General features: G+C 46.9%; 1 long non-coding RNA gene across 2 annotated transcripts in view; it reads right to left on the minus strand.

The window, feature by feature from the left end:
• The window catches only part of LOC107498228, a 166,049-nt gene that overhangs the window by 37,130 nt on the left and 108,204 nt on the right, over positions 1 to 20,715 (minus strand). The window contains exon 5 of one of the 2 annotated variants that reach the window (XR_001593977.2): positions 9,326 to 10,102. The exons of the other annotated variant lie outside the window; for it this stretch is intronic. This is a non-coding gene — a long non-coding RNA (uncharacterized LOC107498228). Of the gene's footprint in view, positions 1 to 9,325; positions 10,103 to 20,715 lie in introns of those variants that run through there. 2 annotated transcript variants of the gene reach the window in all.

The raw sequence follows: 20,715 nt of genomic DNA on the forward strand, positions 1-20,715 counted from the left end.
GCCACAGTGCAGGAGGCAGAAGGCACAGAGGGGGGTCCAACAGGCAAGAAGGAGGCGTCCGGCATGGCCTGCCTGAGCGCCCATCCTCTGCCAGGGGCGACCGCCCTTCTCCTTCCCCTCTCTGCCTCCTTCTGGTGTTGCTTTAGGGAAAGGCGCAGTGGCCGCCGGCATCTCTGACCTAGGCCGTTAGGGTCTGAAGAGGGTCTCAGGGCAGGTCAACAGGGAAGGAAGTTCCCTGAGTGGGCCCTCCACGGACAGTGACTGGTGCTGAGCCTGTCCGCTCTGGGCAGTGGCTGCGGTGGCTCCTCACGGGACGTGACTCAGCAGGCACGTGGCTGCCCGACAGCTCCCCACACAAAGGCTACTGGGGCCCTGGGGTTCCGAGTGGAAGTGGCTTGGATGCTTTCGCCTTGAGAATGACCATGGTCTCGGTCCCCTTCTTCCTATGACACTCATGACCCATCCGTCGCCAATCCCCTGGCTCTACGAAATGCATCCAGAAAACGGCCGTGTCTACCACTTCCCATGCTTCGGCCCTGATCCGAACGCTGGTCACCTGGACCCAGCCGCCGCCGAGCGATCTCCCGGCCGCCGCCCGACCCCCCGCCCAGTCCATCCGCGGCGGGTCAGCCAGCGCGAGCATGCGGGTGAAAGTCTAATCAAGGCACTGCTGGACGCGAAGCCCCCCCTGGCTGCATCTCACTCAAGCACAGGAGGCAAAGGTCCTCGGAATGGCCCATCGGGCCCTGTGGGACCTGCCCCTACCCGTCACGTGAGTCCCCTCTCTGTTCTCATCTCCACGAGTGTCCCGCTCACTCCGCTCTACCCGCACTGCGCCCCCATCCCACCGCACCCCCAGCCTCTCCGTGACTCTCCGGGCACACGGCTTTGACCCCTGCTCTTTGCTCCAAACTCAGAGCAAACGCGGCTCCCGCACGCCTCTCCGGGGCCTCTTCTCCAACAGCGTGTGCGGAAGTGCTCTAAATATTTGCGTGTGTCATTAGTTAAAGCTATAGACCCCTGTCTCCCCAGAAAAAGAAACAGGGGCGGAAGTGTCATATGCACTCGCATGGGTCCCCGGAACCCCTAGAAACCTCCTCACGGCCCCACCAGGTTTCCATCCGCCTTGGTAAAGCATCCTGAAACCAGGACAGCGGCCACCTTCACAGAAACACCCAGCGTCTCACTGTGAGGCCACCGGAAACCTCAGTCAGAACCCACCCCCCTCCACCCCCCCCTGCTCTCGCCCCCGGCACCAGGGTGGCCGGGAAAAACCCGACTCACCCCCACAGGCAGCCGTTCTGAAAATCCTGAATCGGTAGCAACCGCGATGATTCGGCGACGTTTCTCAGTATCAGTCCACCTCGTTTCCGAAGAAACGTTCTTGTTCTGCAGCGGAGCAGACGCGGATGCCGCTGGCCACACCCGCCACCCGGCGCTGGTCAGGCCGGAGAGGGACCCGGCACCGTTACTCACGGCCTCTGGGCTCGGAGACCAGCGCCCCGCGCACGCCCCGCTGTGTGGCAGGTGACGCTCCTCACCGGGACGCAGACTGGGCGTCCCCGGGCTCCCGTCCGCGCGTCGTGTGTGGAGCCCCCTGCCCCGCAAACCACTGCCCCACCCCCGCCCTTCCACCCTCCCCAGTCCCTGAGACCACAATGGTGATACCGGGCCCCTGGTCTGAAAGGTGTTCCACTGGGGGCCACTGGGGGCCACTGGGACGGGGGGCGCTCCGCCTGGTTGTGCCGGGGGTCCGAAGCCGGTCCGCGCGGGATGCGGTGAGCTGGGCCCCACTGCGACATACGCAGGGCACCCCGACCCCAAAGAGTGACCACGAACTAAAGCATTAGACGGCCACAGGACACGGCCCAGCAGCCGTGGGGCAGCAGACGGAGCCGCCCGCGCGCGCCCCGCGGGGGTCAGTCGGCGCCCCGCGGGGTCAGTCGGCGCCCCGCGGGGTCAGTCGGCACCCAGCGGGGGTCAGTCGGCGCCCAGCAGGGGTCAGTCGGCGCCCAGCAGGGGTCAGTCGGCGCCCCGCGGGGTCAGTCTGCGCCCAGCGGGGGTCAGTCGGCTCTCCGCGGGGTCAGTCGGGTCAGTCGGCGCCCCGCGGGGTCAGTCGGCGCCCCGCGGGAACACTGCTCCCACGAGCGATGCCGTCGCAGCGGGCTCCTGTCTCATCTTCGGTCCCTACACGCCCCCCTGCCCCGCGCCAGGGGCTCCCAGCTGGTCCCCTGCCCACCTCACACTGTCTTCAAAAGCGCCCACCACGCAGCCCCGAAGAGTCAGGGTAACCTGGCACCTCGCAGGCCGCCCGGTGAGGCCGGCGCGGAGACTGACAGCGGCCCGCAGGCTCCTCCCACCTTTTCGGGGGGGCGGGGTTAGTACCGCTGTGCCTTTGTGACAGCCCTTCTCATAGGGGCCGCAGCGGCGTTTATACCGCTCTGCCTCACACACACACACACACACACACACACACACACACACACACGCAGCCATGCGCACGCGCACACACACCCTTAGACCGAGAACCTCCAGGGGAGAGGCCGTCTTCATCTTTTCCGTAGGACCCGCCTTCGTTATCATCTGCCGCATGAATAAATGTGTGTCCAATTTGAAAAGATGGAAAAGGCTTGATTTCTCTCTCCAGTCGCTGCTGTGGAGCAGCCTCTGCCTGATCTCAATTATATGCAATTATTTTAGGTAGTTGCAAGTCATGGTCAGCTGTTTTAAAAGACCTTGCAGTTGCGGGGCTCTCGCATCTCTCGGTCTCTAAGGAAGGCGGGCGGCGTCTGCTCGGTGCCCGGCCCTCTCCTCCGCTCTTGTCCATCACCGGCCTCGGCTGCTGGCAGGTGCGCAGGACGCAGGCAAACAGGAGCGGAGCAAAGCGGTGGCTCGGCCGACGCGTCCCCTGTTCTGCACACTGCATGGTCCTGCGCCCGCCAGGCCACTGCCCTGCCCTGGGTCTGTGACGGGTTACACCAGGTCCCTTCACAGCAGGACCCAGGTTAGCGCCTGGCTGAATGACCAGTGCACGGAAATCCGGGGCGAAAGTAGCCTGTTTAGAATTCTGCCTGCACCAGGGAGCGCTTTCCAGAGGGCTGCGTCTCAGCTGAGCTCAGAGGACGGGAGGTGGGAAGGAGAGGAGGGGGTACAGCAGGCAAGAAACGGCAGGTATGAATTTTCTTCTGATTCTAAACATTGGATAGGTCCGTCATAAAATCGTGGAAAGCACAAAAGAAAGGATGTATCTGTCATTAAATGACAGGTAGAGTATTGAAATTATTAAGAGATATATTAAGGCCATATAGCTATTATTAAAGAGATGTGGTTCATTAAGATATAGATTTAAAAGAATACCTAGAAAATTTTGCTTCATTTTCTTTTCTGTGTATCTGTTGATCTTCTGGTCTTATGCCTAGTTGAATTTATGTTTTCTTTCTATTTGTTGTGCTAAATTGATCTGCCAGCGTTTTATCTACTTTATCATTTTATTTGCAGAGGGAACTCTTGATATTTATGTATTTCATATTTCTTCTAACTTATTAATGTCTGCTTTTGTCTTAAATATATTCTACTACCTGTTCATAAGTTCAATATTGTTCTCTTACTAATCGTTTGGGTTAAATGTTTTATGTATTATCATTATGTATATGTATGCTTCATACATAATATCCTCGATGTTATTAAATACTCTGTAATTGACTTTTTAATTTGCTCTTTGATCCAGGAGTTATTCAAGGGGCCATTTCCATATTTTAACATTTCTAAATGATTAAGACTTTTATTGTTTTGTTAATATTTTAATTTCTGCATTTTGAAGTGTTTCTATTCATTTGACTAATATGCCTTTAGATTACTTTTTTCAAAAATATTTAAGTGATTTACTTTCTAGATGTTTTAAATTTCTTCTATTACTTTTATTCTTTCCTGTGTTGGTTTTCTATTGTTGTATAAGAAATTATTACACATTTGGTTACTTAAAACAAGGCATGATCATCATTTGGTAGATCTCAGAGGTCAGGAACGTGGGCGTGACTTAGCTGGGTCCTCTACTCGCTCTAAGGAGGCCACAGTCAAGCTGTCCTCCAGGGCTGGGGTCTCCTGTGAAGCTCGAGGTCCTCTCCACGTTCACATGGTCATTGGCAGAATGCATTTCCTATAGCTGTAGAACTCATGGTGGCTTCTGTAAGGCCGGCAGGGGTGGCCATAAAGGAAAGGGCACAGCCCGCCCTCGAAGGTCTTCACCTGATTAAGGCCAGCACACTTTGATGAACTCGAAACCAACCAATTTGGAACTTTCCCTATCACATGGGTAAACTGCCTTCCCCTTTGCCGCGCAGCATAATCTGATCGCTGGAGTGACTTCCAGTCACGCCCACAGCCCTCCCCACGCTGAAGGGAGGGGTCGTACAGACGCCACAGGGCCAGCATCTCCGGTCATCTCGGCATCCTGCCTACCATTTCCGTTTGAACAGGTCTGCGTCTTTTCATCTCCGTTTTACCTCTTCCTTTAGTGGTTTGCTTCGTTTTTGTAGATTCCATAGGATTTCTGGGACTGTTGATAAGCATCCTCCGCCCTGACCCCGGCTGGAGTCCTCTCCTGCCACAGCCGTCCTGATTCCCACCTGTGCACCTGCCTTGCTCTTCCACAAACATGGACTATGGAGAAGAATCTTGCATGGTTAAGGCTTCATTTTACTATTTCTAGATCATTGACCATCACTTATAAACTACTCTAGTACCTTTAACCACTGTCGCGATCTTACCAATTCAGACACGTATACACATGAGGTCCTTTTTGGTGGTTCAGACAGACAGACGAGCATCATCTCTGCTTCTACAACCTCTCTATGCATTGTAAAGAAGACGTCTCACTAAGCCCAATCTGGGCACACACGTGGGTGTTTGTTAGCGTGCGAGCACAGAGCACCGTTACTGTCCAAGCTCTCGACTGGATGGAGTCCCACTCTCTACCTCACACGCCACTGGTACCTTGTGTTCAAAGTTAATATGAGACAAAAGCAACCATATTCTAACAGTAAGAATAACCTGACTACTCACATGGACCCAAGCGAATAAAAGCCTTTTGAAGTAATTAACACATGAACGCGGACACGCTGCGGGGCCATCCCTAAGGATAAAGACCTAGGGCTCCCCGCCACTCATACTGCGTTCATATAAGGAGAGAGGGTGTTTCTGAAGCATCTTAGACAATTGACATCTTAAAAACCACTCATGATACTGATGAAAACACTTTGGCTTTTCTTCCCAGTAATGGCAGATTTGGTCATTTAAACTGACCTCCTCACTGTGAAAAAAAAAAAAATAGAAAAGCTGAAAATGATATTGAAAAAGAAGTTGCTTAGTCTCATTGGAAAATTGACAAGAAATAAACAAGATTTTGGAGAAGATAGATATACAGAGGGGTAAGTTCAAGTTTAGATCAACTCTTCCTCAGGGAGTTTGGGCAAAACTGGACAAGGTGGCTGTGAGGATAAAAAACTGCCCAGTCCCCCCACTGTCACATAGGATCACTGTGACCGTGACGTCCAGGACCAGCCAAGTGGAATCCTCCTGGTTATTTGGTTAGGATCCGAGAAAGTTCACCATAAAAATAAGGATGCATTACACATAAAATTTCTCCAGGAAGAGAATGTCACACTTGTCTCAGAAATTTATACAAGCAACTTTCAGACTAAGACAAGGCACGTGAAGAGACACAACATGTATAAGAAACAAAGGCAGGAAAAGAGAAAACAATTATAACCTCTACTGAGCTTATAATAACCAGATACATATTTTAAATATAGTAACCAGATATGTATTTTTAAATAGTTTTGATTACTATGTTCAAAAGAGTCCAAACAAACAAACACAAATACACACACAAAAAAAATAAGATTGAGAATTCTGGAGAACTTAAATACAATAAAGATGACATATAACAAATTTTTTTTACAATAGAAATTTTAAAACTTAAAAAGATAATAACCAAAATTACAAGCTCAATAAATGTGACTAACAGCTGAATAGTCATAATCAAGAGAAAATTGCTGAACACAGAAACTCTTTGGACACAATGAAAATTGGAATAATCCATGAAGTTAGAATTTCAGAAGGAGAGAAAAGAGAATAAGTAACAAAATCAATATTTGAGGAGATAACTGGTGGGAATTTTCCAAAACTGGCCAAAGGCTTTAAACAAGAAATTCAAAAAATCTCTAATACCCTCAAGCAAGATAAATAAAAAGTATAGCCTGATCATCATCATGGGGAAAATGTCAGAAGATTAAGTCAAAGAGAAACTTTTGAAAACAGCTAGAGGAAAAAAAGAGAGAGAGGGAGGGAGAAAGACTACCATCAAATGATTTAAAAATTGGACCGACAGTTGACTTTTTAGAAAAAAAAAAATAGAAACCAGAACAATTAGAATGATATCTTTAAGGACTGAAAGAAATAACTCCCAATATAGAATTTTATACCATCTGAAAATTATCTTTCTAGAATGAAGAGCAAATGAAGAAATTTTTAGGCAAACTACATTGGGAACAATTTATCACTAACAAGCCTGAAACAAAGTGGATATTAAAGATGTTCTTCAAGCAAATGAAAATTATCCCAGATGGAAGATTAATGATTCACAAATAATAAATATATAGGTACATCTTTCCACAAAGCAAAAGATGGCACAAAAAATTAAAGAAACTCTTCTGGAGAATAGAAAATGAGAGCTCCTCCGAACTTGTTTTATGAGGTGGGTATAACCTTAGTTCCAACGCTTGGGCAAGGAAAATTATAGACCAATTGCACCATGGAATAAAGATGCGATGATCCTAAATAACTAATATGAAATGCATCCAATGATGAATAACAATGATACTACATGACTTCCATGCTAGCTTTCCTCAGAAGGCATGACTGTGTTCGACATATGAAAGTCAATTATTATAATTCATCATATTAAGGCAATCTAGGAGAAAAATTGTGATCTTCTCAAGAGATAGAGAAAAAAAGTTTGACATGATTTAACAACCTCATAAACAAAAGAGGGAGGAGAGGAAGAGGGAAGGAAAGAAAGAAGAGAAGAAGATAGATAAAAAATAAACAAAACAAAAACACACTAGAGAAACCCAGGAAAAGCCCTCATAACGGGTTGGGAGGTAAACATGAATAGTGGACATCATGCTTATTAGTTACTGGTTGGAGCCCGAAGGAATGAAAGGGTGTCTTCTTCTACTCAACCTTGTACTAGAGCTCCCAGTCTATGTCAAAGGAGAAAAAGAGAAATTAAAGTTATACTGTTTAGGAAAAAAACAGACAAACAAACACCACTTTTCAAAGGCAAATGATTACCTACACAGGAAATACGGAAGGGCGTACAGATAAAGTTATTGGAACAAATAAGTAAGCTTAATGGTGTATTGGATATAAAATGGAAACATAAAATCAATTTTATTTCTATGTATCAGCAATCGAGAAGTAAAAATAAAAATTTTAAAGATACAACTCATAATAGAATAAAAAATTAAATACTTAGAAAAAAAGTAACAATATATATGAGAGTACTAAAAAATTTAAAAGCATTTAAAAATCAAGATGCGGTAAAGAAAATAATAAATATTAAATAAAGCTAAATAAGAAAGTAAATAATTTATAATAAGGAGATATACTATCCTTATAGATTAGAAGACTCAACATTTTAAAGATGACGATTGTCCACCAAAGGCCTGAAATTTAATGCAGTCACCATCGAACTTCTAACAGGATATTTTGTGGGCCTTGAAGAGATGACCTAAAACGTGCATTACAATAATACGCACCAAAATAGCCAAGGCACGATCCAAGACTTAGAAGTGAGGCAAAGGGGTGGGGACCATGACCCTCCAATATCATATGGGGGCGGAAGCCGCCCCCCAAAATTATCTGAAAGCGTGGACCGAGTTTACCTATTTCCCATCAGCGGACAGCCTTAGCCCTGCGAAGCTGCATGCTGACCTGGAAATGTGGACCGTTTGAGATGCTGGGGACCCCCACCTGCTGGAACAGGTGACCCCAAAGCCGGGCTTTAACCATCTCCATCTTTAGCTTCGTCACCACTCTTCGATGTAACTTCTTATTGGCTCCCCCGTTAACTAATGCATGAATAGAAATCTTTGATTTGTATTTATTTTATAGTTCCTCGAGAACAGTGGCTTTAATTTTTTGAGGATTACATTTTAATATCCCTTACTGAACAAAAACTTTTTTAACAGACCTTGAAATTAGTCTTTTTTACCTCCATACCTAAAAAGCAGTTCCTCAACCACGATTGGTCGTAAAAATAGCCCTTCCTGACGCCAGCTCTCCTTGGGGGTCTTCGAGCCTCCGCAGCTAGGAAAAGGTCCCCTTACCATCACGCCGCCGTTTCTCTGCTGGGCCTGCGTGCCGCCCTGCAACGCCAAAGCCCTGCCCTTGCTCAACTCCGTTGTCCTGCGATGGCTCTTTCCTCTGCGAACTTCTGTCCCCTTCCCCATTTCTTCGTGGCCTCCTTGTTGGCATTACACATCGCCAGGCGGCACTGGTAGCTCAGAGGGTCACTCATGTCACGTTCAAGGCAAATAAGCCACACACTCGCTCTACGAAGAGCTTCTCAAGATAACCCCACTTGGACCTCCGGCGGACGCTGACCCAGATTGGGCTATGAAGCCGCCAAGCCACCGTCAATGGCCGCGGCAGGGACCTGAATTCGAGGGGCGTCTCGAGGGGCGACGGGGTGTCCCATGGAGCCGCCCCACCCTACCGCCTGTGCGTGCGTGTGTTCCGGCTTTGCAACCTGGGGCCGGGGTTGGGGTAAAGCGAGTTTTGTGTGCGTGGCTCAGTCTATTTCTTCAAATATGCCGAATGATAATTAGCTTTGATTTTTACATCTATTCATGATGATAGCAGAGGGCGAAGCGCAGCAGAAAGGGGGCCGCGGGCTTCCCACTTAGCAATTAATTCTATTATTAAATGCTAAGAAAAAAATAAGTGCCTGCCAGCTGTAGCTTTATTATGTTTTCCCAGAAATAATAATGAGAAGGCTGTGGAAGTATATTATTTATTTCTCCTTTTCTCTACCACCCTTGGAGAGGAAGAAAAACCCCGCGGCTCGTTGCTCCTTCCGTGTAGGAGAAAAATGCGATTATCTTGCGAGGAGAAGGTGGCTTGGACAGGGCATGAAGAAGGGGCTGGTACCCAACGGAAAGTTTCTTTCTTTTATTTTTTATTAATTTTTTGGAAAAGTGGAGCCAACTGGGGATTAAAATATATGGAAAAATATACTTGAGATATCCTCTCAAGGTCACGGTCCTGCACACACCGGAAGTAAACGGAAAGAAGGTGAAGGCCCGCGTGTGACAGAAACAGTGTCCCGGGACCACAGAAGCGTGAGGCGCTGGTTGGTGATGATATCTGAGTCGGGTAGATGTGTCAATCAGTCGTCAGTTAAAAGGCAGCTGTTGAGTTTCTTCGGCCAGCGGCGGTCCTCAGTGTGAACCGGCTCTGGGTCTGACCTCGGTGCCTGCTCCGTCCTCCACCCACGGAAACAGAGAGGGAGGCTGAGCTACAATTCTCAACCCATCTGTCGGGTCCACCACACAGGGGAGTGAGTGACCAGCAGGACCCCTCGCCGACCGGGAGGCCCTCATGAGTGTTTGCAAAAGGGAGGCAAGTTCGAACTCAGAATTTTAAATGATGTAAGCTTGATTCAGGTGTAGCTTAATGCTGTTTAATTGCCTGGGATGTCAATGGACACTGTGACATCTACGGACAAGGCGGGAGTGGAGCTGAGTGAAATCCGACACCCGGGGCCCGCCAGCTGTGTGGCCTTGGGACACACACCGCACACACCGCACACACCGCAAGCCTCAGTCGCATCGCCTATAAAAGGGGCGTAGTAAAACCTCTCTTACAGGGACACGACAGAGATTACGATTGTTAGGACGTCTGGCATGTTGTCAGTTTTCAACAAGAATTCGTATTTTCTAGTCTCGTTCCATCGTGGTTTAAACGTGAATTTGTGTTGAATGAAACTTGGCTTTTCCATTTGTTTTCTTCCTTCCCTATTAGACCAGTTATGCGGGTGCTGCAAAAAAAAAAAATGTCTTCAGTGAAGAACCTCAAAATATTTATCACATCCCCTAATCGGGAGTATTCGGTATAAAACGAACGGCGTGGGGAAGTGATGCCCAGCATGACGACTGTGCTTAATAATGCCACACGGCACATTTACAAAGCTAAGAGAGTAGATCTTGAAAGTTCTCATCACAAGAAAGAAAACATGTAACCGTGAGCTGATGGATGTGATGTTTGTTAACTAGACTCACTGTGATCATTTTGGGTTTCATACAAATATCGAATGATTATGCCGTACACCTGAAACCGATATAATGTGATATGTTAATTACGTCTCAATTTAAAGAGAGTATTTCTTCCTTCAGTTGGCTCAGTCCAATGTCAGTCATGAGAGAATAGCTGATCCCTGATTCCTCCACGAGAGTGCTTTCTGTGGAGGAAGAGGGACCACACCCAACACAAATTGCTTCAGGCAGACGTGAAAGGCGTGACAGTAGAAGGAAGTACATCCGGATAATAATCTCGGGAAACCGCACCACCAAGCAGAGAGGAGAAATAAAGTTGTTAATTAAAATAATTAAAATGCTTTCTCTTGACGTGAATGATCCAGCAGAAAAAGTAATGATGATATAGAAGAGAGGGCAGGATTTCAGGAGCAAAGTCCTTGAATTGAGAGAGGAGAGTGAGCTTTAACGCACAGGGGCAGGTTCTGTTCCTTCATTACATCGGGAGAGGACAGGGATGTAGGTGTGAGGGGACGTGTGCACTTGATGTTGGGATGACGTAGAAGAAACTGCACGGTCCTGAGTGGTTGGGTAGGTGGATGGGAGGCTGATGGACGGATGGATGGATGGATGGATGGATAGATGAGTGGATGGATGGATGAATGAGTGGATGGATGGATGGATGGATGGATGGATGGGTGGGTGGGTGGATGGATGGATGGATGGGTGGGTGGGTGGGTGGATGGGTGGGTGGGTGGGTGGATGGATGGATGGATGGGTGGGTGGGTGGGTGGGTGGGTGGGTGGATGGTTGGATGGATGGATGGATGGATGGATGGATGGATGGATGGATGGATGAATGGATGGAGAGATGAATTCTGCTATATTTTCTAAATCTCAAAAAAAGATAATGCATCTTATAATTTGTCAAAGGGGCAAATGACTTCACCAAGCCGTGAGCCCCCAAATCATTAAACCACATTTTTAAATTAAGAAGTTTTGAAAGAAGAGTCCTTCTGGCTTAAATCTTTTAAGAGATTTCTAAACTAAACAAATGTTCTATTTTTCCTGAGGTTTCAACTTCATCTCTTCTGACAGGGGGTATAAAGGTAGAGGTGTGAATAAGACAATGGATGACTGAAGCGGAATTATAAACAAAATAAAACTTGAAAAAAAATGTATTGAGTCTTCAGGGCTAGGTGATATTTTTTTTATTGTTGTTCTCAGCAGAATATTTCACAATTAGATGCAGTGCCAATACACTTCTCAAGTAGAGATTTGAAGAAATATAGAGTAAAATTGACAAAATTAGCATTTTTATGATTATTTCCAAGAGTGAGAAAAATCGTATTGTATGGTTTCGTGGAATAAATTAAATGTGTTTATTGAATTTTAAGGAGGCTTATGTCTCACAATAACTTTGAGTTCATGGACAAGTTGAGACATATAAAGTTTCACACAGGAAAATTAATCGACAGCAAGAGGAAGCTGAAGGGAACTTCCCAAACTTTTCATGAATTTTTGGAGAAAAAATCCAGATAAACTTAATGTGATGCACCCGAAATAACAGGTTGGCAATAGTGAAAATCTAGTAATAATTTCCCAAATATAAATTCAAATCACATCTCTATCACTTATTAATTGAGTGATGATGGTTCATCACTTTGAACTTCCAGTTTCTGATTTGCAAAATGAGTTAAATATTAATATAAGAGTTTTTAACAAACTGTGAAGAGTTAATCTATGCAAAGCATCTCATACACAGAGAGGTTTATTTTAGGGACTCAGAACTGCTTCTTTCTCTCTTTTTTTTCTTTTCTTTTAACGACTTTCCAACCGCTATAATCCCACATCTTTTAGGGCACCAGAAGTGTTCATGCAAATAAAGAATGTTTTTAATCAGTCTCTCTCTCTAATTAGTAATTTAATTTTCATAGACTTCCTACACAGCAAAACACACACTCCCTAGAGCACCCAGGGCATTTTTCTTCCCTTTTCAGATAAAAATTTTGACAACAGGAAGAATATTTTTTTTTTTGGTTTTGACTATGCGACTTTGTTTCCTGAACACATTCTACCCTGGCTGTTAATGCGACTGGTGTTTTAATGCGTTGCATTAGAATTATTTTAAAAATCACTCTGCGTTTCCACCTATGCAATCAAGAGGGACATTTGAACTTCGATGACAGCTGACAGCTTCCGAGTCTCACGCCTCGCCTGTCCCCTCTGCCCCACGCCTGGGCAAGCTGAGGAGAGCCTGCGCTTGTGCCCGCCACCGCGCGGCACACGTGGCCATTTAGAACAAGCGCCCGCCTGGGAGGGCACCCCGCGCCGGCTCAGCCCCGGCCCGCGGGAAGTCCGGAGCTCGCCTCCCTCCCCCCTGCTTTCATTTTGCTCTTGACCTGTTCCCTGGGGAAGCATCTCTCTGCTTACTACGCGGGCAGAACACTTTACTTCACACGTATTGGTGCGCACATGCCATTTACTCCAACCCCCACCAAACCCCGGGAGGGGGTTGGCTGCCCAGTGAGCTGCCGGCGATGGTGGATGCCCCCACACCCCACCAGTAAAAGTCTGGGCCCCACGCATCCAGGCGTTACATGCACTCATGAACCGGGCATCCATTCCACCTGCCACGGGAGTTTTACATGCGCTGTTTCCGCCGCCCCTGACCCTTTCACATGAACTTGACCCCCTCTCTTTCAGGAAAACTTGCTTGACCCCCCACAGTCCAGGTCAGAGACCTTGGCCACCAATCCTCATAGGCCTCTCGACACAGAGACAGCAATAAGATTTGTGGCGATTACGCGTGTGTCAGCATGAGTGCTGAGTTAGTCTGCCCTCCCCTGTCTGGTTAGCAGCTGTGACCACCGGCTCCTCCCTCGCCTGACACCTGACACAGCGCTCGGCACGTGGACAAATGAGCATGTGCTCTTCGCATTCGGCCCTGGAATAGGTCGGCATCTCCGGTGGACGTCGCCCTCATCCTCTGTGCGCATGTGCACATAAGTGTGTTTGCACTCACATGCGTGTGCACACACGCACATCACCGTGTGTTTACCGCCTCTCGGTCTCCTGTTCATACACTTCAGCCAGGCGAGCCCGGTTGGCCCCAGGAGCATAGGAAAGAGGAGCCGCAGGGAAATGATTTGAAATGCGTCTCCCAGAGGCAGATTGCTGGGAGGGTTCCTCATTTAGCCGTTTTCAGGTCGTGCAATTTGGGGCAAGTCCCCTCACTTTGGTGAGCCAGTTTCTCATCTATAGAATGGAGATTGTAAAACTACATTATGGTACTGTCGATAGACTTGAAATTATATGCAGAAAGCATTTTCCATCGAAATTTATAAAGCATGTGTTTAATAATTTGTGCCTGTTTTAATTAAAGTGTCCTTTGCTGGGTTAATTTGCACAGCAGCCCTGAGCCATCAGTGAAAGGAAGATATTACCGAGTCGGCTCTAAGCGTTTGGATGGGTCAAGGTTCACCAGCTTGAATTCAGACTTCCTTTCATAAACCTTTTCTAAGTTACATGTAAAAATTTCTTAAATCCCTGTCCCCTTCTGTAAACGTAGAAATATATCTCTTTTTCCTGGTATTTGAAATTTAAATAAAGTCAAACTTCCAAATCATATAAATTTCGGACCTGCATGGATCCAGACCTCGGCTCTAAGTCGACAGAGCTTTCAACAGCGGCGGCCTGCAGGTGGGCATCAGCAGGTGGGCATCAGCAGGCAGAGCAGAGACAGTGCTGATGAGATTTCCAGATGTGCTCTGTTTCCTCCTCACTCCCGAGGACGCTGTCCACCCACCCCCCACCCGTCTTCTTGCAATGGGCCGGTGGGTCTATGGAGGGGGGCGGGGGGCGGGGAGTGTGTGTGGCTTTGCCCAGGGGGCGACTTAGCCAAGCTGGAGCTGAATGCTCGGGTGTGGCAGCAGGAGGGGTCTGCATGCGATCCAGAAGCCAGAGGGGTGGCGAGCGGCCGGGCGCCAGGCGGTACAGAGGGAGGTGTGCTGAGGAACGCAGGGTGGAAAGGTGGGTGCGTCGTCCAGTCCTGGCGTGAGAGAAGGGCGCAGGTGAATTTGCTTTGTCAAATTTGCTAGAATTACTTGTACAAGTGCCTTAATGTCAAAGTAACAATAATGAAAGGGACATCATTTTTTTTTTTTTTTTGCACTTTTAAATTTACATCACATACTCTTTAGTTTCTTTTGGGCACAATTTCACCATCAATATATTTTTTGCTCATCCAGTACCTGACAAAGTGCACGACAAAAAAATATTTTATAAGTATCTGTTGAGTGAAACACTGACATTTGAAAGTTCCAGTATAAAGATATTATATATAATTTTTCCTACAAAAAAAGGAACACAGAAAAATGCAAATAAAGTACCAGTTCATGTTCTCGCCAGAAACACAGCTGCCTAGAAGGAAAATTGGTGAAGTTCGTCTTGAATCATCTCTTTCAAAATCCTTTCATCCTTCGTTGACGTACTTTTGGTCACCTGTCTTCATCACTTGTACATCAGCCTCAATCATTCTTTAAGTATTTTTTTTGTCCTGCCCCTTCCATGCGTAAACTACTTTTCAAAAATATCCTGGTGCACATCATTTCTAAGGAGAATAAAGATACTTTGTACACATTTGACTACAGAAAAATGGGGAGGAGAAATCCAACAAGGGTCTGGAGAAGTATCTGGCAGGATCAAAATACATTTGGTTTCCTTGGAGATAAACCCCCAAGAGTTACTTCTTATGTATAATTAATCCTGGAAGAATAGTTTTCTGAGATAAATTGTGTCCAGTGAAAAACTCCATGGAAGTCCTCAGCCCCGGCACCTGTGAAGGTGACTCCATCAGAAACGGGGTCTTTGCAGACGTCGTTAGTCGAGATGAGGTCGCACTGGAGCAGGGGAGGCTGGTTTCCGGTGAAGAGAGAGCAAGCAACAAAGACCCAGGAAGGTCATGCGACGACGGAGACAGAGGTCGCAGTGACACATCTACAGGCCCAGGGGTCCCACGGTCCGCAGGCAACCGCCGAAATCCGGAAGGACCAAGAATCTCTGGCGCCTTCGGAGACAACGTGGCTCTGCGACCCGACGGGAGACTTCCGGCCTGAAAGGCTGGGAACACGGACATTTCTATTGCTTTCGGCCATTGAGTCGATGGCAATTCGTTCCAGCAGCTCCAGGCAACAAATAGAAACACCAACCGCCAAACGTGAACCACGACCCGAGTGCCCGAGTCCAAGCCGCCCGAGAGAGCCCGCGCCGCCGCGACATCCCAGAGCATCTCGGCTGCTGCCACAGCGGGAAGAGCGTCCGGCCACACGGGAGGTCACGTGTCCACGCGGGAAGTCACGTGTCCGTGCCGGCAGCCCGCAGACCCTTCGCGTGGGTTCGTAGGAGAGATTTGTCGTCTCTTCGACTTACTCATCCGCAGACACTCACCGAGGGCCTGTTGTCGGGCGAGAACAGGAAGGCGGCGACAGGCGCCCCGCGTTGCGGTGCGGTTACACCCCACACTAAGTGTTCTGAGCGCGATGAGGTGCAGGGGTTAGAGGTATTAAACGCATTTTCGACTTGTGATGGGTTTTTCTGGGCGTGACCCTGTTGGAAGCCAAGGATGAGCACCCGTGGGTAGAGACCCTTCGGCCGGAGCCAGGGAGAAGCAGCTAATAAGTAACCATGGTACTGAGTGGGCTCGGTGCCGGCTCTGCAGAAACAGTCACGATTGTAGGCGAGACAATGGCAATTGTGTGCTGTTGGCCACTTTTAATCATCCCTGAAATAATGTAGTTGTGACAGCTTCTAGCAGGCATTGGGGATGTGGCTTTATCACAACCACTTGGTTAATTAAAATCCTTTCTTCGGCTCCACATAGCTTCAAGCGGTCACCGGAGGTGGGGTTGGGCCTGTCCAGTTCCATTGTGCACAGCACTGTTGGGACTTCTGTGAGGTCATCAGGACCCTGTATGCTCGTCATCTTCCAGGGCATTCCGAAGCGGAGCGAGGAAAGCGCACGGAGGACAAGGTCGTTTGGGCGATGAGGCTGGCTTTAAAGCCAGCCGCACACTGATTAAATTATAAAAGACAGAACACACGCGAGACTGATTGAAGTTAACCGAGTTCAAAGGCCTCCGTCATGGATGGTGGGAACGTCATGGGTGTCCTTGGGTTCTGTGGGATAATGAAATATTAGGGCTGGCGAAGACTCAGAAGATCCCTGAGCACAGAGCGTCTTAGATTTGTCAGAAGGATGACGTGGAGCGAAGCTCCGTATGTGTGCAGGCTACGTTAATTCCGATGGATGCAAATGGCCAAGGACCATGTGTTAATCAAAACATAGCATGATTAACATTAACAAGCACCAAATAAATTTACCTTGTTTATACAAAGGAGATATTAGCCCTCCCTTCGGTTCTTTCTCATTTTCGAGCAAATTGACAAGTTCAGTCATATTTACCATTCAAGTATTTTTTTAAAATTTGCTCTACGTTTGAGAAGAATACCCTAAAATTACGACTCATCTAGTCCACAGTCATTTCTCTAGACACGTTAACTGTCACCCTCAAGGTGAGAGCTCTCAAGTTGGGAGAGAGAAGCCTCCAAATACCAAAGTGAACGTCACGAAGTCCCTGCACCCAAGGGGCTCACGGCGAGGCAGGAATTCCTTGACACCACCGTGTGCCGATTTTGCTCCCTTTACAGAAAGGAGAGGAAACGGACTGACGATTGCCTGCTGCTCTTCAGCAAGATAAAACAGCCCAGTGTCCTGGTGCCCCTTTAAGAGTTAAGGTAATCGATACCAGCCAGCCGCGATAATAAACGATCACCAAGTCTATGAGGCTAAGCGCAGTAAAGGTCACTCTTTTCACACAAGGGTCCCATGGGCCACCCCATCATCTCCCACATCGTGCGCTACGCCATCGGAGGGGCCTGGGTCCCCAGGGCTCCATGGTAGGGAAAAGGGGGTAGAGGCAGTACGGGGTGCACGTAGGGCCCTGGGGCAGCTGGGAGCTGTCACTTCTCCCTGAGTCCCACGGACCAGACTTAGTCTCATGGCCCCATCCTGACTGTAGGGGAGGCTAGCAGAGTATTTCCCCTGAGATCCCAGGGAAAGGCACAATGTGCGGACCACAGCTCTGCCCCTGCCACAGTCTATTCCAAAAGATGGAGCACAGACCTTCACGACTAGACGAGGCGATGCAATGCCTGCAAACGTGCGCTCTGACAAATTACTTGTTTGGAAATGATGCTTCTTCATTTCATGTCATTTTTCAATAAAAATCTGAGCGAATTATTTTCTTCCGTGACATAGAGAGTTGTCTCTGTGTTCCTGACCAAAGCCTGTGACATCGCAGGGCCCAGCAGGGACCTTGATGTTTGAGAGGTGGGGTCCCCCTACCAACTCGCCTGCAAGGCCCGGTCTCCTCGTTACGAAGTAGGAATCGTTGTCCCCCACCTCACAGAGCTGTGGAGGACAGCGACGAGGTAAGAAGAGAAACCACACTGCGGACCCATAAAGTCAAGAGAAGAGAAAGACTAATGGGGAAACGGCCATTTCTAAGAGCGAATCTCTTCCACGGCCTTCGCGAACCGGCCTTTGACTTCTTTCACGTGGGGTCGATTCCTCCGAGAACTCTCTCAGGCCCATCAAGGTCTTTTGGGCTTTTATTCCTGACCTTTTGCTCTGCCGCAGTCTCCCGAGGGACAGACTTCCCCAATACTAGACTTCTGTCCTTACCCCCGCTGATTTGCATGGCAGCCTCTAGCATACAGTAAGATTGCAAATGTCTAGGTCTATTCCTTGTCTCTATTTGTCTACTTTTTTTGGAAACACATCTTATTATCTGGTAGGGCCTGTGCCCCAACTCATGCCTTCTTTTCTAATGTTCTCAACTATTACATACATTTCGAATCGCTTTGCCACTTCCCAGAAACTGCTATGGAGAATTTACTTAGAATGGTATTGCACTGATCAATTGATTTTTTTTAAGAAAGATGTTTTAAAATTAACTTGTATAAAGGTGACATGAGAAAAATGGAAGAGTGAGAACCTGCGAAAATTCTCTTCTTTATAAAAGCAAATAGAGCACTAGCAAAAAAAAAAAAAAAAGTCAGAAGCAATGTTTTTAGAAGTCTAGAAACAAGCGAGAGGCTTGAAGCGACCCTGGAACATTTACTCAAGAAAAATGACCAAATCTCAGGAAGAACACAATCTCTATGATTACAGCGTGCCCATCGCCTCCTCTTTTCTCCAGCTACCCAAGAGCCTTGGAAACCAACACCCTATAATCAGTGACGAAAAATGTTAGTCCGGCCCCCATGTGAGGAGGCAGAATGCGCTTGGAACACCTTAGAAGTCCCCTATCCAGAGAATTCATCACAGACAAAGGATCCACAATAAGGTGAACAGCTGCTATCTCCTCAGAAAGCATGGACGCCAGAGGCAGTAAGAGATGCCACATGCGGGGGGGGGGGGGGGGTGGTTGAAAATTCACTCATCCAACCAGTAAACTCTGGTGCCCCGCCCCACCCCACGCTCACTCTCATTGTCTCTCTTTCTTGCTCATCTCTGGAATGTTTCTCTTGATAAGGGTTTTGCACATCATTATTTTGACTGTCCTAGAATACTTTGTTTTTCGTTACAATTATAGATGTCATCTCTGTGGCTAAAGATTGATGATCCATTGGATTACCCACAGCTCTCTTGGGATTTCTGTTAAAATGATTAAGCAAACCGCAAATGCGAACGAGACAGTTTCTTCTCTCTCCTTCTATATGTGCTTTTCTCGTTCTTTCCTCAATGCGTGACTCATTTGGTCGACTGACATTCCTAATACAAGTGCAAACACTCACACACACAGTAGGTCTTCTCAGTATCACGGGCCTAAAGAAAATCTGACTAACGTCTTCCATTGAATATAATAGTGGATATGGGGGTTCGGTCAATAACTTCCAACGAACTGGGAAAGTTAACGTCCACTTACAATTTTCTAATGGTATTGATTTTTTTTAATTATAAATTGGTATTGAACTTCATCTTAGGCTTTTTTTATGCATGACCTTCTAGTAAAGTGATACGTGAGTTATTTTTTCTACTTTCTATTATGCCATGAGTTAAATAACTAGACTTTCTGATGCTGGGTTTTACTTGAATTCATGGTGCGAATGCTGTTTGGTCTCTTTTAGGTCAGCGGCAAGGGGGTCGGGGGGAGGGCCAGCCAGATGCCTGCCTGGAGACTTCCCAGCTTGATATCAGAATCCAGACCTTCCAGCTGGACACGGAAGTCCGGAATCCAACTGATAAGAGCCCACCCTAAAGCCCTGGTACCGCCACCCGAATCCAGATGCTCAACTAACATCCAATTAACATTGCCCCATTCTATACTCTACCCCCACATAACTCCATAAAAACTACACCCTCCGCAACTTCTCTGGCCTCTCTCCTTTCAGGACCAGTGAACCTCACCCGGGAACGCTCTCCCAATAAAGGCTTGCTTTTAAAACTTCTCTCGGCATGGCATTTGTTTACCTTATAGTCTCGATTATTTTTTAATAAATGAATAAGATGATATTTTATTTAGAATTCTAAAATCTATATTCATAAGTGAAACTGGCCCATATATTTTTTCTTGTAATATCTTCCTCCAGGTTTGATATTAGGCTTATAGAAATCCTACAAAACTTGTTGGGAAACTTTCATTCATTTTTTATAATATGAGATGAGTTCTATTAGACAGGGATTATCTATTTCCTGAAATTTCAAGAGAACACAGAAAACCCCGATGGAGGACATGAAATATTTTAATGAAATGTTAAGATTCCGGTATAAGATAAAAGTATGAAAGGTCCTTTGACATGTGAACAAAGATTCAATAAATGAAAATTTTAAAAAATCATTTCTTTGGCAAGTATTAAAGATACTCAGATTTTTTTTTAAAAAAAACACCTTGTGTTGCTAGTTTATAGATAGAAAAATGACATGAGCATGCATGCGCACACATGGACATGCACGTACTCACACACGGACGTGCACACACACACACACGGACGTGCACACACTCACACACCAGTATCGCGTCAGTGCTGAGCATAAGCACAATCCTGAGGACACTTTGCAATCGGAGAGTAAGAGTGAGCCAGAGTCCCCTTGACGGTCACCCCGTTTTTGTGACCAGATGACCCTATCATTTGGAATCCTCACTAGCACACAATATAACAGAAGCAAAAACCTACTCAAATGCACTCACTACAGTTTTGCCTAAAGTTACACAGAATTCCCCATCAACAGCTGATTAATTACTGTACATGAAAAATAAAACATGTTTTCTATGTGGAAATGGAAACATTTCCATGTGTGTGTGGGTTTTTTTTATTTAAAAAGGTGAAGTACAAAA

The sequence above is a fragment of the Rousettus aegyptiacus genome, unplaced genomic scaffold (genome assembly GCF_014176215.1).
Source record: "Rousettus aegyptiacus isolate mRouAeg1 unplaced genomic scaffold, mRouAeg1.p scaffold_m13_p_7, whole genome shotgun sequence".
Taxonomy (NCBI): Eukaryota; Metazoa; Chordata; class Mammalia; order Chiroptera; family Pteropodidae; genus Rousettus; species Rousettus aegyptiacus.